The sequence below is a fragment of the Scyliorhinus torazame genome, chromosome 3, assembly GCF_047496885.1.
Source record: "Scyliorhinus torazame isolate Kashiwa2021f chromosome 3, sScyTor2.1, whole genome shotgun sequence".
In the NCBI taxonomy this organism is placed as follows: Eukaryota; Metazoa; Chordata; class Chondrichthyes; order Carcharhiniformes; family Scyliorhinidae; genus Scyliorhinus; species Scyliorhinus torazame.
The window spans coordinates 62,671,459-62,679,810 of NC_092709.1; positions in this window are offsets into that span (position 1 = coordinate 62,671,459).

Genomic DNA, 8,352 nt, shown 5'->3' on the forward strand with positions numbered 1-8,352 from the left:
GCAGGGGCACAGCCCCCCCCCTCCCTCCCTCCTCGCAGGGGCACAGCCCCCCCCCCCCTCCCCTCCCTCCTCGCAGGGGCACAGCCCCCCCCCCCTCGCAGGGGCACAGCCCCCCCCTCGCAGGGGCACAGCCCCCCCCCTCGCAGGGGCACAGCCCCCCCCTCGCAGGGGCACAGCCCCCCCCTCGCAGGGGCACAGCCCCCCCCTCGCAGGGGCACAGCCCCCCCCTCGCAGGGGCACAGCCCCCCCCCTCGCAGGGGCACAGCCCCCCTCGCAGGGGCACAGCCCCCCCCTCGCAGGGGCACAGCCCCCCCCTCGCAGGGGCACAGCCCCCCCCCTCGCAGGGGCACAGCCCCCCCCCTCGCAGGGGCACAGCCCCCCCCCCTCGCAGGGGCACAGCCCCCCCCTCGCAGGGGCACAGCCCCCCCCTCGCAGGGGCACAGCCCTCCTCCCCTGGCAGGGGCACAGCCCCCCCCCTCGCAGGGGCACAGCCCCCCCCCCTCGCAGGGGCACAGCCCCCCCCCCTCGCAGGGGCACAGCCCCCCCCCTCGCAGGGGCACAGCCCCCCCCCCCTCGCAGGGGCACAGCCCCCCCCCTCGCAGGGGCACAGCCCCCCCCCCCCCTCGCAGGGGCACAGCCCCCCCCCCCTCGCAGGGGCACAGCCCCCCCCCCCTCGCAGGGGCACAGCCCCCCCCCCCCTCGCAGGGGCACAGCCCCCCCCCCCTCGCAGGGGCACAGCCCCCCCCCCTCGCAGGGGCACAGCCCCCCCCCTCGCAGGGGCACAGCCCCCCCCCTCGCAGGGGCACAGCCCCCCCCCCCTCGCAGGGGCACAGCCCCCCCCCCTCGCAGGGGCACAGCCCCCCCCCTCGCAGGGGCACAGCCCCCCCCCCTCGCAGGGGCACAGCCCCCCCTCGCAGGGGGCACAGCCCCCCCTCGCAGGGGCACAGCCCTCCTCCCCTGGCAGGGGCACAGGGACATGTTGCTCCCACACCCTCCCCAATGCCGGCCCCGAGTCAGCCTCCAGTTTGATTATTAAAAGCGAAAGAGGCGGAAGGTTCGGCTGAGAATAAAAAGCGGATTCTGATCACGGCCCGCACCTGTTTCTCGGCGATAGCCTGGAGGATAAACTGCCTCTCACAGTTTGACAGCGGAGTTTCTCTCATTTCAAAGCAGCGAGCTCGAGATTTAACTGAAAATATCAGCCCGGCGCCCCTCTGACATCATCAACCTGCGCCGACAGCTGTGAACACGTGGGACCGCTGGGACCGAGCGAGGTGTGAGGTCTGTGGGGATGGGGGTGGGGGCTGTGTAATGGGACCGCTGGGACGAGCGAGGTGGGGTCGGTGAGGCGCTGGAGTGGGGTCGCTGAGGCGGTGGAGTGGGGTCGGTGAGGCGGTGGAGTGGGGACGCTGAGGCGGTGGAGTGGGGACGCTGAGGCGGTGGAGTGGGGTCGCTGAGGCGGCGGAGTGGGGTCGCTGAGGCGGCGGAGTGGGGTCGGTGAGGCGGCGGAGTGGGGTCGGTGAGGCGGCGGAGTGGGGTCGGTGAGGCGGCGGAGTGGGGTCGGTGAGGCGGCGGAGTGGGGTCGCCGAGGCGGCGGAGTGGGGTCGCCGAGGCGGCGGAGTGGGGTCGCCGAGGCGGCGGAGTGGGGTCGCCGAGGCGGCGGAGTGGGGTCGGTGAGGCGGCGGAGTGGGGTCGGTGAGGCGGCGGAGTGGGGTCGCTGAGGCGGCGGAGTGGGGTCGCTGAGGCGGCGGAGTGGGGTCGCTGAGGCGGCGGAGTGGGGTCGCTGAGGCGGTGGAGTGGGGTCGGTGAGGCGGTGGAGTGGGGACGGTGAGGCGGTGGAGTGGGGACGGTGAGGCGGTGGAGTGGGGACGGTGAGGCGGTGGAGTGGGGACGGTGAGGCGGTGGAGTGGGGACGGTGAGGCGGTGGAGTGGGGACGGTGAGGCGGTGGAGTGGGGTCGGTGAGGCGGTGGAGTGGGGTCGCTGAGGCGCTGGAGTGGGGTCGCTGAGGCGGTGGAGTGGGGTCGCTGAGGCGCTGGAGTGGGGTCGCTGAGGCGCTGGAGTGGGGTCGCTGAGGCGGTGGAGTGGGGTCGCTGAGGCGGTGGAGTGGGGTCGCTGAGGCGGTGGAGTGGGGTCGCTGAGGCGCTGGAGTGGGGTCGCTGAGGCGGTGGAGTGGGGACGGTGAGGCGGTGGAGTGGGGACGGTGAGGCGGTGGAGTGGGGTCGGTGAGGCGGTGGAGTGGGGACGGTGAGGCGGTGGAGTGGGGACGGTGAGGCGGTGGAGTGGGGTCGCTGAGGCGGTGGAGTGGGGTCGCTGAGGCGGTGGAGTGGGGTCGCTGAGGCGGTGGAGTGGGGTCGGTGAGGCGGTGGAGTGGGGTCGCTGAGGCGGTGGAGTGGGGACGGTGAGGCGGTGGAGTGGGGACGGTGAGGCGGTGGAGTGGGGACGGTGAGGCGGTGGAGTGGGGACGGTGAGGCGGTGGAGTGGGGTCGGTGAGGCGGTGGAGTGGGGTCGGTGAGGCGGTGGAGTGGGGTCGGTGAGGCGGTGGAGTGGGGTCGGTGAGGCGGTGGAGTGGGGTCGGTGAGGCGGTGGAGTGGGGTCGGTGAGGCGGTGGAGTGGGGTCGCTGAGGCGGTGGAGTGGGGACGGTGAGGCGGTGGAGTGGGGACGGTGAGGCGGTGGAGTGGGGTCGGTGAGGCGGTGGAGTGGGGTCGCTGAGGCGGTGGAGTGGGGACGGTGAGGCGGTGGAGTGGGGACGGTGAGGCGGTGGAGTGGGGTCGGTGAGGCGGTGGAGTGGGGTCGCTGAGGCGGTGGAGTGGGGTCGCTGAGGCGGTGGAGTGGGGACGGTGAGGCGGTGGAGTGGGGTCGGTGAGGCGGTGGAGTGGGGTCGCTGAGGCGGTGGAGTGGGGACGCTGAGGCGGTGGAGTGGGGACGGTGAGGCGGTGGAGTGGGGTCGCTGAGGCGGTGGAGTGGGGACGGTGAGGCGGTGGAGTGGGGACGGTGAGGCGGTGGAGTGGGGTCGCTGAGGCGGTGGAGTGGGGACGGTGAGGCGGTGGAGTGGGGACGGTGAGGCGGTGGAGTGGGGTCGCTGAGGCGGTGGAGTGGGGACGGTGAGGCGGTGGAGTGGGGTCGGTGAGGCGAAGGAGTGGGGTCGGTGAGGCGAAGGAGTGGGGTCGGTGAGGCGGTGGAGTGGGGTCGGTGAGGCGGTGGAGTGGGGACGGTGAGGCGGTGGAGTGGGGTCGGTGAGGCGGTGGAGTGGGGTCGGTGAGGCGGTGGAGTGGGGTCGGTGAGGCGGTGGAGTGGGGTCGGTGAGGCGGTGGAGTGGGGTCGGTGAGGCGGTGGAGTGGGGTCGGTGAGGCGGTGGAGTGGGGTCGGTGAGGCGGTGGAGTGGGGTCGGTGAGGCGGTGGAGTGGGGTCGGTGAGGCGGTGGAGTGGGGTCGGTGAGGCGGTGGAGTGGGGTCGGTGAGGCGGTGGAGTGGGGTCGGTGAGGCGGTGGAGTGGGGTCGGTGAGGCGGTGGAGTGGGGTCGGTGAGGCGGTGGAGTGGGGTCGGTGAGGCGGTGGAGTGGGGTCGGTGAGGCGGTGGAGTGGGGTCGGTGAGGCGGTGGAGTGGGGTCGGTGAGGCGGTGGAGTGGGGTCGGTGAGGCGGTGGAGTGGGGTCGGTGAGGCGGTGGAGTGGGGATGGTGAGGCGGTGGAGTGGGGGCAATAAACTTTTTTATTCTTCACAATAGCCCACATTAAACACCATTTGCCAGTTCTTTGCCACTTAACCTATTTATGACCCTTTGTTGCCTCCTTTTGTCTGTTTCACAATTTGCTTTCTGACTTATCTGTGTCACCAGTAAATCTAGCAAACAACACAAATCATAAAAAATTGTGGCCTCAGCACTGATCCCTGTGGCACAACATCTCGCCACATCCGGCCAACCAGAATAAGATCCATTTATGTCAGTTCTGTTTCCTGTTCGCCAGCCAATCTTCAAACCATGCCAATATGTTACCCCTACATAATGAGCTTTTATTTTTTGCAATAACCTTTCATGTGGCATCTTATAAAATGTCTCTTGGAAATCTAAGTACAGTACATCCACCAGTTCCCCTTGATCCACAGCGCATGTCACTCTTCAAGGAACTTGAATAAATTGGTTAAATATGATTTCTGTTTCACAAAACCATGTTGACTGCTGGATTGCCTTGAATCTTTCCAGGTGCCCTGTTAGAACATCGTTAAGAATGCCTTATAACATTTTCCCTATGACAGGTATTAGGCTAACTAGCCTGAGTTTCCTGCTTTCTGTCTCCCTCACTTTTTGAATAAAAAAGTTACATTTTCTATCGTCCAATCTAATGGAATCTAGGAAATTTAGGAAAATTTTAAAAAATGTATCAACTATTTCACGAGGCACTTCTTTCAAGACCTTTGGGAGCAATCCATCTAAACCCGAGGATTAGTCAGCCCGAGTGCCCGACAATTTGCTCAATACCACATTCCTGGTGATGGTAATTTTCCTGAGTTCCTCCCTCCTTTACTTTTCCTGATTTATAGCTATTTCTGGGATGTTACTTGTGTGGGACTGTCTGGGTTAGTGGGCAGGAACTGGGGTTTGGAGTTCCCAAGATGACCACTGGCCCATATTTTATGGGATCATCCTGTAATTTAGCTGTTTGTTGCGTGTCCTGTACTGTTTCTTTCCCAATATTTCTGAGGCAGTGACTGGGAGAACGTTGCGAAGGCTCTTGCCTGAGTATCTTTCTCGTGTCTCCACAGTGTGTACCTGCAGTGCTGTTGACTCACTTATTCACCGACCCACCCACACACTCACTCACCGACCCACCCACCACTCACTCATTCACCGACTCCACCCACCCACTCATTCACCTGCCATTCACTCCCTTATTCACCTACCAACAACTCCCTCATTCACCTACCACCCACTCTCTCATTCACCGACCCACCCACTCACTCATTCACCGACCCACCCACTCACTCATTCACCGACCCACTCATTCACTGAACCACCCACTCATTCATTCACTGACCCACCCACTCACTCATTCACCTACCCACCCACTCATTCACCTACTACTCACTCAATCACTTACCAGCCATACACTCATTCAACTCCCCTCCCACTCACTCATTCATCTACCCACCCACCCACTCGTTCACCGACCCACCCACCCACTCATTCACCGACCCACCCACTCACTCATTCATCGACCCACCCACTCACTCATTCACCGACCCACCCACTCGCTCATTCACCGACCCACCCACTCATTCACCTACCCACCCACTCACTCATTCACCAACCCACCCACTCACTTATTCACCAACCCACCCACCCACTCATTCACCGACCCACCCATTCACTCATTCACCGACCCACCCACTCAATCATTCACTGACCCACCCACTCACTCATTCACCTACCACCCACTCACTCATTCACCATCCCAGCCACTCACTCATTCACCGACTATTCACTGATTCACCTACTACTCACTCATTCACCTACCCACCCACTCACGCATTCACCTACCCACCCACTCACTCATTCACGTACCCACCCACTCACTCATTTATCGACCCACTCACTCATTCACCTACCCACCCTTCGCTCATTCACCTACTACTCACTCATTCACCTCCCCACCCACTCACTCATTCACCTACCCACACACTCACTCACCGACCCACCCACCACTCACTCATTCACCGACTCCACCCACCCACTCATTCATCTGCCATTCACTCCCTCATTCACCTACCAACAACTCCCTCATTCACCTACCACCCACTCGGTCATTCACCGACCCACCCACTCACTCATTACCTACCCACCCACTCACTCATTCACCAACCCACTCATTCACTGACCCACCCACTCACTCATTCACCGACCCACTCATTCACTGACCCACCCACTCACTCATTCACTGACCCACCCACTCACTCATTCACCGACCCACCCACTCACTCATTCACCTACCCACCCACTCACTCATTCACCGACCCACCCACCCACTCACTCATTCACCGACCCACCCACCCACTCACTTATTCAACTACGCACCCACCCACTCATTCATCGACCCACCCACTCACTCATTCACCTACCCACCCACTCATTCATTCACCTGCCCACCCACTCATTCATTCACCTACCCACCCACTCACTCATTCACCGACCCACTCACTCATTTACCTACCGCCCACTCATTCATTCACCGACCCACCCACTCACTCATTCACCGACCCACTCACTCATTCACCGACCCACCTACCCACTCATTCACCGACCCACCCACTCACTCATTCACCTACCCACCCACTCATTCATTCACCTACCCACCCACTCCCTCATTCACCGACCCACCCACTCCCTCATTCACCGACCCACCCACTCACTCATTCACCGACCCACCCACTCACTCATTCACCGACCCACCCACTCCCTCATTCACCGACCCACCCACTCCCTCATTCACCGACCCACCCACTCCCTCAATCACCGACTCACCCACTCCCTCAATCACCGACCCACCCACTCCCTCATTCACCGACCCACCCACTCCCTCATTCACCGACCCACCCACTCCCTCATTCACCTACCCACCCACTCCCTCATTCACCGACCCACCCAATCCCTCAATCACCGACCCACCCACTCACTCATTCAACGACCCACCCACCCACTCACTCATTCACCGACCCACCCACTCACTCATTCACCGACCCACCCACTCACTCATTCACCGACCCACCCACTCACTCATTCACCGACCCACCCACTCACTCATTCACCGACCATCCCACTCACTCATTCATCGACCCACCCACTCACTCATTCACCGACCCACTCATTCACCGACCCACCCACCCACTCACCCATTCACCTACCCACCCACTCACTCATTCACCTACCACACACTCATTCACCTACCTCCCTTTCAGTCATTCACCTACCACCCATCACTCATTCACCTACCACCCATCACTCATTCACCTATCCACCCACTCACTCATTCACCTACCACACACTCATTCACCTACCACCCACTCACTCATTCAACGACCCACCCACTCACTCATTCAATGACCCACCCACTCACTCATTCACCTACCCACCCACTCACTCATTCACCATCGCACCCACCCACTCACTCAATCACCTACTACTCTCATTCACTTACCAGTCACACACTCATTCTCCTCCCCACCCACTCACTCATTCACCGACCCAGCCACTCACTCATTCACCGACCCACCCACTCACTCATTCACCGACCCACCCACCCACTCACTCATTCACCTACACACCCACTCACTCATTCACCTACCACACACTCATTCACCTACCACCCACTCACTCATTAACCTACCCACCCATCACTCATTCACCTACCCATCCACTCACTCATTCACCCACCCACCCACTCACTCATTCACCTACCACCCACTCACTTATTCACCTACCACCCACTCACTCATTCACCGACCCACCCACTCATTCATTCACCGACCCACCCACTCACTCATTCACCGATCCACCCACTCACTCATTCACCGATCCACCCACTCACTCATTATCCGATCCACCCACTCACTCATTATCCGATCCACCCACTCACTCATTCACCGACCCATCCACTCACTCATTCACCGTCCCACCCACCCACTCACTCATTCACCTACCCACCCACTCACTCATTCACCCACTACTCACTCATTCACCCACTACTCACTCATTCACCTACCCACCCACTCACTCATTCACCTACCCACCCACTCACTCATTCACCTACCCACCCACTCATTCACTCATTTACCGACCCACTCACTCATTCACCTACCCACCCTTCGCTCATTCACCTACTACTCACTCATTCACCTACTACTCACTCATTCACCTCCTACTCACTCATTCACCTCCCCACCCACTCACTCATTCATCTACCCACCCACTCACTCATTCACCTACCCACACACTCACTCATCGACCCACCCACCACTCACTCAATCACCGACTCCACCCACCCACTCATTCACCTGCCATTCACTCCCTCATTCACCTACCAACAACTCCCTCATTCACCGACCATCACCTCCCTCATTCACCGACCCACTCACTCATTCACCGACCCACCCACTCAATCACCGACCCACCCACTCACTCATTCACCGACCCACCCACTCACTCATTCACCGACCCACCCACCCCTTCACTCATTCACCTACCACACACTCATTCACCTACCACCCACTCACTCATTCAACGACCCACCCACTCACTCATTCAACGACCCACCCACTCACTCATTCACGTACCACCCTCTCACACACTCACCTACCCACC